This window comes from Aristolochia californica, unplaced genomic scaffold (assembly GCF_029961685.1).
Source record: "Aristolochia californica isolate CCGP_79_NKW_82.1479 unplaced genomic scaffold, dmAriCali1.0.hap1 SCAF_78, whole genome shotgun sequence".
Taxonomy (NCBI): Eukaryota; Viridiplantae; Streptophyta; class Magnoliopsida; order Piperales; family Aristolochiaceae; genus Aristolochia; species Aristolochia californica.
The window spans coordinates 35001-44554 of NW_027182277.1; the positions used below are offsets into that span (position 1 = coordinate 35001).

The 9554-nt window shown below is 46.6% G+C and overlaps 1 non-coding gene across 1 annotated transcript; it reads right to left on the minus strand.

The window, feature by feature from the left end:
• Positions 1–1501: 1501 nt before the first annotated feature.
• TRNAG-GCC (transfer RNA glycine (anticodon GCC)) lies at positions 1502–1573 on the minus strand. Its single transcript has one exon. It is a non-coding gene; the product is annotated as a tRNA-Gly (tRNA).
• Between the last annotated feature and the right edge of the window lie 7981 nt (positions 1574–9554).

The following is a 9554-nucleotide window of genomic DNA, read 5'->3' on the forward strand; positions in this document are numbered from 1 at the left end:
TATTCGAGTGGGGCTGTGCATCGACTATCGCGCACTCAATAAGATAAGGTTACAAAAAAGCACTTTTACCCAATCCCACAGATTGCAGATCTCTTTGATCAGCTTGGGGGTGCAAGGTCTTTTTCAAAGCTAGACCTCCGATCGGGTTACTATCAGGTGCGCATCGCAGAGGGTGATGAGCCCCCTGTGTTACGAGATATAGTGCATTTGACTTTCTGGTGATGCCCTTTGGGTTGACGAATGCCCCCGCTACCTTTTTTTTGCACCCTCATGAATGAGCTATTCAAATAGTCAGTCTTTGGATAAGAAAGTGGTGGTATACCTCGATGACATTGTCATTATAGCTGTTCTTTGGAAGAGCATGTCGCCCACCTCCGTACCTTTTATGAAGTATTGAGGAAGAACAGCCTTTATGTAAAGGAATTTGATAATCCTTCGCAAGGGGAGATTATGTTCTTGGGACACTGGATCGGGGATGGGCACATTCGCATGGACAAGGAGAAGGTCCGTGCTATCACCGAGTGGGAGGCACCAGTCAAGGTGAATGAGTTACGATCATTCCTTGGTCTCGTAAACTATTCTATTATAGGCGGTTTATATCTGGCACTTCGAGCCGCTCCACTTACGGATCTCTTAAAGAAGGACCGAGCGTGGGTTTGGTCGGAGGAGTGCCAAAGAGCATTCGAAGACCTCAAGCAAGCCGTGAGAAAAGATCCGGGGTGTTGCGACTCCCAGACCACACCCAACCTTTTCAGTCCACAGTGACGCTTCAGACTTTGCTATCGGTGGGGTATTGGTGCAAGAGGGACACCCCGTTGCATATGAGAGTAGAAAGCTTAATGAAACAGAGATGCAGCAGAGGCTGCCTATAAAGGGCCCTATTGTGTAAAGGCGCTTTATAGGCAGGCTTCAAGCCCTCTTCACTGACGCCCGCGGGCACTTGCAGCCCAAAGTCGCAATAGGCGCTTCAAGCCCACTTGCTGCCATGCGCACATGCCCCTCTCGCGCGTCAAGCTCTTAAGCGTCAGGGCTACGCACCTGACGCAATTGGTGCTTATCGCACTCTTGCTATCAGGTAGAAAGCCTCAAGCCTACAATCGCGGCCATAAAGCGCACACGCCATACTAGCGCACAAGCCAGCCTTAGGGCCCCCAAGCTATAAGGCTAGCGCACAAGCCTTAGGGCATAACGCGCACACGCCCGCGTAAGCTAGCGCACAAGCCTACGTAATGGGGGCACTTGACGCCCCTTTACCTTGTTGCAATAGGGCACTCTAAGTGCCCGCTGGCTTTGAGCGAGCGCATCCGCGCTCCGCTCACTGGCTCCACTGCGATTCTCCTCATAAAAGAAAGTCAGAAATCACGGATGGTCTCCGGCCTCAGGCAACATATAACAGTACGGTACACACCAACCCAATCTCGATGAGAAAGAAAAGAAAAAGCCCGGAAAAGAACCGATGACTGACGCACTCTACTCGTTACCACTGAACGACGAAGCCTGGAGCGGAAGGAGGGACTTGAACCCTCAACCTCAGCCTTGGCAAGGCTATGCTCTACCATTAAGCTATTTCCGCCAGCTCCGGTAGTGGCGAAGCACTACTGAGCAATTCACGTTTCACTTGATACGGACTACTTCTGTTTTCCGCCGGACCACACTCTTGATCTCCGATCGAGCTACGAGCACGAGTAGGTAGGCGGCTAGGGGGGCGGCTGGGAAGGAAAGGAGGGGGGACCTTTCTTTTTGCTTCGCGCCAGATGATGATTAGTGGGTCAGGGGAGGTCTGTGTGTGCTCTTTCTCACTATCACTAAAGGGGCGGGCCAGGCTGGGCTGCCTTTTCAATCAATCTCCGGCCGCTCTGTGCCGCTCTTTGTGCGATAAGTAAGGAGTCTTGGTCTCGGCCAAAAAAGGTGAGCGCTTAAGGCATTATTAAGAGTAGGGGGCATCGCACAAGCCTACGTAAGAGGGGAACTTTAATCCCTTGTAGCGAGAGTGCCATAGGGGGCCCCAAGCTATAAGGCTAGCGCACAAGCCCCCAAGCCTACAATAGCAATAGGCGCTTTATAAGCTCTATTGCGACTTTGGGCTTGATACCTGATAGCAAGAGTGCGATAAGCACCAATTGCGTCAGGTGCGTAGCCCAAAGTAGCAAGAGGGCCGTAGGCGCGCAAGGGCGTGTGCGCTAGCAGGCTTCAAGCCTACGCTTTTTGGCCTATTCTTGCTGGGGCGTCATTTCATTCTCGTAACGGGAGTGAGTGCATCGCAAGACCAGACAAGTGGCTCCCTCGCCTCGCAGCGGCGGCATCTGTCTTTTAAGTAAAGTCATTTTAAAAGACGGCTCCTCTTATTCTACGATAATCCAAGCAGCAGCTCCACGAGTCTGCTCGGAACCAGTCGATTCCTGAGCCAGCAAGCCCCAGTGAGCGGAGCGCGGATGCGCTCGCTGCTGCATCTAGCGCACAAGCCTTAGGGCATCGCACACGCCCCTTGTAGTAAGAGGCGCCGTAGGCTCTCTTACTACAAGGGGCTGCGCACCTTGTATACAGAGGAGGCCTATTTGAGCCCTATTGCGTAAAGGGGGCGTGTGCGAGCGCGAGACGGCTTTGAGCGAGCGCATCCGCGCTCCGCTCACTGGCTTCTGAATGCAGAATGTATACAATTGATTGAGGAAACTTGGAATGAAACTCCCAGGAATTTGACCTGCCTACTGCTTTAACCGAAGACTTGTACTAGTAGCAGTAGCAATTCAACAACGACTAAAGGCTCCGCGGATCGAAGGAAATGGCATTACAAAACAAGCAGGAAACACGTGAATGGGAAAGGAAGATTGGAACAAGCAATTGAGAGAGAACCACATGCAGAACACATAGAGGACTATAGTATGTATAGAAGATTGGAAGCTCAGGCAAGTGAGTCGCTGCGCCTACAATCTCGACAGTTGTGGTTAAAAGGTTTTTCTTTTTTCCACGCATCTATTAAGAAACGCAGAATCCACACTTTCATCAATTGAAATGCCCAACAGGCCAGGTTCTGGTTCAGCATGAGGAGATAAGGAAAGAAGTTATGAAATTGTTCTCACACTTATCCATCTTCTCAAGCCAACAGCATATAGCTGCAGTCCATCAATGAAAAAGTCCCCGGGGCACAAACCAAATTCTTCAATCTGGTAACCGGTAGCTGTTCATAGTAAAAAGCTACTGGACCAGATGGATTCCAACTGAACTTCAACTTCGGAAGACAGTGCTGTGCTGGAACATAATTATTAAGGACGACCTCCATCTCCATATGGTAATTGAAGTCGAACAGGAGCAGAGCAAACCAGGTGCAATTCAATCCTTCTTCCTTGCAATGATTCCCAAAAAAGCAAAACCTCACTAGACCGAGGCCCATTGCTATGGGGACTACACTGTATAAGAGAATGACTAAGGTAATTGCCAATAGATTGAAAGACAGGCTGGCCCTATTGCTACAAGGGCGCCTTCCTAATCTCATTTGGATAGGCAGAGATATTGATGATTGTCCCAAGGAGGCTTACCACTCAGCTGATAGATCAGGTGAGCCAGCCATGATCACTAAACTCGCCAAACCCTGCGATAATGTTAATCATAGGTTTCTATATGCTTAAGGAAAATTTGATTTGCAGAGTAGGGTACTCTAGTGTATTTATATACAATGGATAGCACCAATGATCCATGGACGATCTGTGGGGTTCATAAAAGGAACCAAACAAAGGTCTGCGACAAGGCTGTCCCCTCTCTCCATATCTCTACTTACTGGCTGGTTGCAGAGACATGAAATCGACTGCTCAAACATAGCTTCCAAGAGGGAAAACAGCAGGGCATTCAGATCTCTCCAGGAACCATGGCACCACTTATCTCACAGTTTGCAGATGACACTGTAATAATAACAAAGCCAGATAGAGAGACTGTTCGAGGCTTCAAAACTTTATTTAATGTTTTCCTTTAAGCCCCGGGGGGAAAACAAGACTTTTGTATACTTTGGTCATGTTACAAACCCCAGACGACGACGGATACTAAGACAACTGGGATTCAAAGAAGGATTAACAGATGATCTATGGACTGACTTGGCTTGGTCCCATATACCGTCAATCTATAACTAGTTGGAAGGGGCGCAACGAAACCAGGAAAAAATGCAGTCAAAAGGAGTCATTCATGGCTTAGCCTCAGTGGCAGACAACTACTTATTAAACATGTCTTATCGGCTTATACCAATCACATGGCTACCATACTACTGGCACAAATTGGTTTTAGGAAGGCCATCGACAGACTCTGCCGTACTTGTGGAGGGGAAGGAACAAGCAGAGAAAAACGATGAAATAGAATCTTGTCGTTGGTAGCCCAACCCAAGGAAGACGGGGGATTGGGTATACAACCGTTTGGTAATTACAACAGAGCGTTGAACGGCATGGAAATGGCTAGCATAGGATGAAGTTGGATGGAAACTCAAAAAAGAAAAAAGGGCTCTCGGCCGGAATCGCCCCATAGAGTCTCATACACTTATAGCTACGGCTTAGCAGCCTTCGCTTCCCGCCGCCTCGTTCCGTGCGTAAGCACTCCACTCGCTCTATTGAATATGCTCGTTCCTGAACGGAACTCTCTATTTCATATGTTTGTAGCTCGTGGAGTTCTCACAACTATACTCAAAGGGCTATCCTTTAAGGGCTCGTTCCGTGCTTATGAGCGAGTGGAGTCGCACTCCACTCGCTGCCTACTCTACTCGTCACCACGGGGTTCCCATCTACTGATCCCAATGAAACGATTTAAGCTCAACATCTATCTATCTGAAATAGAAGGTTGGGTTCGTTCGATGGGTCAACTAACATACGCATACTAAGAGTTTAATGGATGAAGATGTCCCCCTTCATCAATGAGAGAGACTTGGGGATGAAGATAGAAATCCCTAACATCTCGCTCTCGCCCCTATTCTCTCTTATAGGCCTCTCGGATCAATCGTCGAAAACCTACTGTTTGAGAAAGAGTAAAACGACCCCCTGTCACATTAATCTATTAATGAGAAATTTCATTAAATAGGGCCCTAATTTGTCCCTGCTCGAGAGAATGAAATGTGTCCGAAGTACCTTCATCGAAAAAGTGTTTTGGGGCCTAGCAATGGAAAAAATGTAATGACCGTCAATGCAAGCAATCTCTGAAGGAAGATAGCTCTATCTTCTCTGGGGGAGGAATGAATAGGTAGATCAATAAGTAGAGTGTTACCCGAACCCACTCACTGAACTATTCGCCAGTAGGTATGGGTAGGACTTATTCCGAGGCTCCCGACATACTCCTCAGTCGAGGGTGATTTTGAGTTTTCTTAGTTGTCAGCGAATGAAAGAAAACAAACTCTGCTCTGACTGAAAAAGGAAAAGAAAGATAGCTCAGGAAACAACCTAACGGAATAACTCCTTTGGCAGTATAAAACCAATAAAGCCATTGACAAGGCACTTTCTAACGCCCTCAGGGATAACACCTAAAGCAAAATACCCACAGTGCTCTCAATAAACGTCAGCCCTAAACGCGCGCGGAGCACGATAGAGAGGCCTAGAACGCACTAAAAGGCCTATGCAGAAGGGGACCAGAGGGCGGCGAAAACGCGCGTTTTTAGCCCGTTTAGCGCGGTCGGACCCGTGCTCAAACTCAAGCAAGCTCAAGACCGCTTTCGACGCTCTCAGCGGCCGGAGTCCCTACATACAAAGTGTAGCATTGCTTTCAAGATTTTTTTGGTGTGTGCGCTGGCTGCCCGCGAGCTGCAGAAGTCTAAGAGTGCCCGCGGGAATCCAAGTCAGCCAATCCCCTCAAGGGGGGCTTTCCTCTCAGTCGCCGAGGGCTCGCTACACAGGAACTTGCCAAAGGAAAATACTGTCAAAACTAGACCCCTCCTTACCTTACTCTCTAAAAAAGCCCTAAAAAGCCAAGGGCCAAGTCCCACCAGGCCGGTGCTGCATATGCACGCGACGGACACAAGAAGGCTGATTTCATAAACTAATGAATAATCCTATATTTGCGTGGTTAATGGAGGCACTACCTTACCTTGTAATTAATAATAAAGCAAGGGCTTCAAAGGGCGGCACCCTTTGTCGCCGGGCTTATTCTGCATTACAAAACGCAAAGAAAGGCCGGACGTCAGCAGAGAGCTAAAGACTCTAATGAGGTCCCATCATCCCAGTCAGTTCTCTGTCATTTCTTTGATGCAGTCAAAGTAAAAAAACATTTTAAAGTGACCATTAGCAGCGCGGCTGTGGTCCGGCATAACTCATACAGTATAGCGTCATGTTTAAATTGTTCGACCAGTTCGTCTCCAATAAACCAGTTTTCCACCATCCTTTCTTTAATCGAGGAAACAATGAAAACAGTAGTAGTCTTACTAGTGGTTCCACACCTCGTCGTCTGACCATGAGTCCCAGCGTCAAAAGGCGCTTTCCTAAAACCTGAAGTGCCACAGGAACCTCAACTAATCCATTTCCACTACTTTCACGACTTTCACGGCCGAAAAGATATTGGAAAAGCCCTTTTTCCAGACTAGAGGAAATTAACAGGGACTTTTTAAAAGGGCTAAATAAATAAAGGCTTTCCCTCCTTGGGCGGGACCCTTTCTCGCCCTTACGGAGTTTTTTCGAGTTACTCTCCGAAATGAAAGGTCGGGCAGGTTTCGAGTAGAGAGAGAGAAGGCCTAAACCAGTTCCGAGGGAAGGAGTTGTTCACCACAGCGGTTTCTTAAGCTCCAAGATCGTGTACGCTTTCCTATCCCAAACCGGGCCGAACCGGCCGGATCTATGCTTTTAATCTAGTCAAAGCTCTAGAAAATCTCATTTTGCTTACAGGCGGGCGGATTTTCGAGATTATATTATGCGGACCTCTGCTTTAGAGAATTCGGGGACGGAGCCTTATATTGTGGGGCATAACATGCTTCTTGCTCATGCGGCTGCTGTGAAACGCTACAAGGAGAAATACCAGGTATAGATTTAGCTTTTGAGAGACAAAACCGTTGCCAACTATTGTTTGGTTTGAACAGCATATGATCATGATCGACGGTGGTGATGTTTACTATTCTATAATCACAACCACTGGAAAGGATAAGAAATTTGTAACTTGCAAGAATGTTTACTATCCATCTTTCAAGACATGCACACATAAACAACCTTATTTGTCAAAATATTCGATCTGAGTATATCAACGTTACGGATGAATTGTCTTGGCAGGCCTCTCAAAAAGGCTCTATTGGAATAACCGTGGTGTCCCACAGGTTTGTGCCCTTCTCTGCATCGACGTCCAACAGTGATGCAGCTCAACGAGCTATCGACTTCATGTATGGATGGTGAGTCAAGCAAAATGAGAATCACTAGCCATGAGATCAAGGCACCGTTGCTCAATTTACTTAGTTAACAATTATTGCTTAATTGTTCGTTGGGGCTTGTGCGGGTTCATGGACCCATTAATCCATGGTGAATATCCACTTACCATGAGATCCCACGTTGGAGATCGGCTACCGAAATTCACCAAAGAACAGTCTCATATGGTTTTGGGCTCATTCGATTTCATCGGAGTAAATTACTACACAAAAATTATGCAACCGATGTTCCTTCGCCAAATAGTGTTAATGTCAGCTACACAACCGATTCCCGTTGCAATCTCACGGGTAATTCAAATAAACTCAAAAATCTCAGTTGATAGACTTCTACAGAAATGTTCTTTGCCCCCATCTTTGATTTTCCACATGCCACAGCCTGACTATTTTCTCCTATTATTGCTAGAGACCAGCGACCTCCTGAATTCATTTCGGGGCTGCTGACTCCAACGGGTTGTTGATAATAAAATCAAGGGTGCAAATAGAGTTAATATAGGTTTTATATCTACTAGTATACACGTATAACTGAGCAATTCTTCTTTGACAGTGGAGCGTAATGGGAATCACCATTGGCCCTCAGGTAAGAGTTTAGTTTCTTGACTTTGATAGGCTCTGGAAATCAAAAGTGAAATGAAAGAGAGGGCATTAGCTGTACAGATTATACTGCAAATATCTGGTGCATGGTCTTGAGGCTCTGACCCTCTCTATAGATGGTGGACCCCACTTATCATCACCAGTTTATGGTCATCAAACAGTTGCTTCTACCAAGTGCAACTGTCTAAGTTGTAGACATCTCGTATGCATGCAAGATATGTAGCTATATGCATTTGTTGTGTGGATGTATATAGACAGAAAATTTGTGGAATACATACACGCAACCTTGTGTTATCTCATAAAAAATTGCATGCAGGCTACTTCAAGTTGGCTCTATGTCTACCCACGAGGAATAAAAAAAGCAAAATTCTGTAGTTTTTCTTTGCTCTGAATTTGATGATTGCAGATGCCTTAATAGTAAACGGGCGTTAGCACAGCAAGCTGGCGGCCAGCTCTGGCCTTAAGCTTGCCGCGCCTACCGCCCCTTTTGCTATAAGGGCAGCTCACGCGGGTCTCAGAGGATCGCATGCGCCTCGATCGAAATTCTCATTCGCCCCAGAACCGGCCAACTTAGACCTGGCGAAGATACCTGCCATGAGGAAAGGTCTGCGATTTTCGCAGGTTTTTTTGCAAGCTTTCAAAATGGAATAAGCTTTTAGACGAGACTATAAGGAAGGCATTCAAAAGCTATATGATTCGATGCCCAGAAGAAGTTTCGCCCGTTTATTTAAAAAATGCGAAGTATCTTCCAGATATATAAATACTTGGATTTCAAATATGCAAGCTGCTCATATATCCCGCTGCCCGGGACATAAACTCCACGAATGTCTAAAGCACCGGCCTATAGTTCTCGAGAAACTTGAATCAGCAAGGAAAGGACTTGCTCCTGAGCTTGAGCTATGCTTTCTTCCCGTTTTTTCTTGGAAGGCGAGGCGAGCGAAGTGAGAAAGAAGGAATCGTTGAACGACCGAGCTGAAGGTGGAGCCAAGACGAGTTAGCTCCTTTCTCTGAAAGACGAGATCCTCTTTCTGTACGAGGAGAACAACTTATTAGGGTTGGACCTGACCTGCCTACTTACAAAGCGTTAGAAGCCCTTTTAGAGGCCTTTTTCAAATCAGGAGTGTTCCCTAGCTCCCTAGCTTGATTCTTCCTTTGCTTCCGTCGCTCAGTGCATCCGCACCACCGCACTACCGCCCCTGAGAGACTTTCTGAAAAAACTGTCTATCTATCAATCACCCTTGCTCGGTTGCTCAGTGCTTCCGGGCTTCCGCACCAGGGGGCTTCCGCCTATCACACACTTTCTGTCTATCTATCTCTCTCTCTTGCTCGGTGTGCTCGTTACTCGGTAAGCTCGTCGTTACTCGTTTAGCTCGGTAAGCTCGGCAAGCAAGTAAGTAATTAGTCCTCTTCGTTTAGTTAGGAAAAAGCTTTTTATTTTACGAAAAAACAAAACAAAGAAAAGAAAATGAAAGAAAGAATGAAATGACAATGAATTACATTTCATTCTTTGTCAGACTTCTTTCTTTCTAAGATCAGATGTCTTCTTTCTTTCATTATCATTGATTCATTCATTTGCAAGGATGTCTTCTTTCTTGAATTA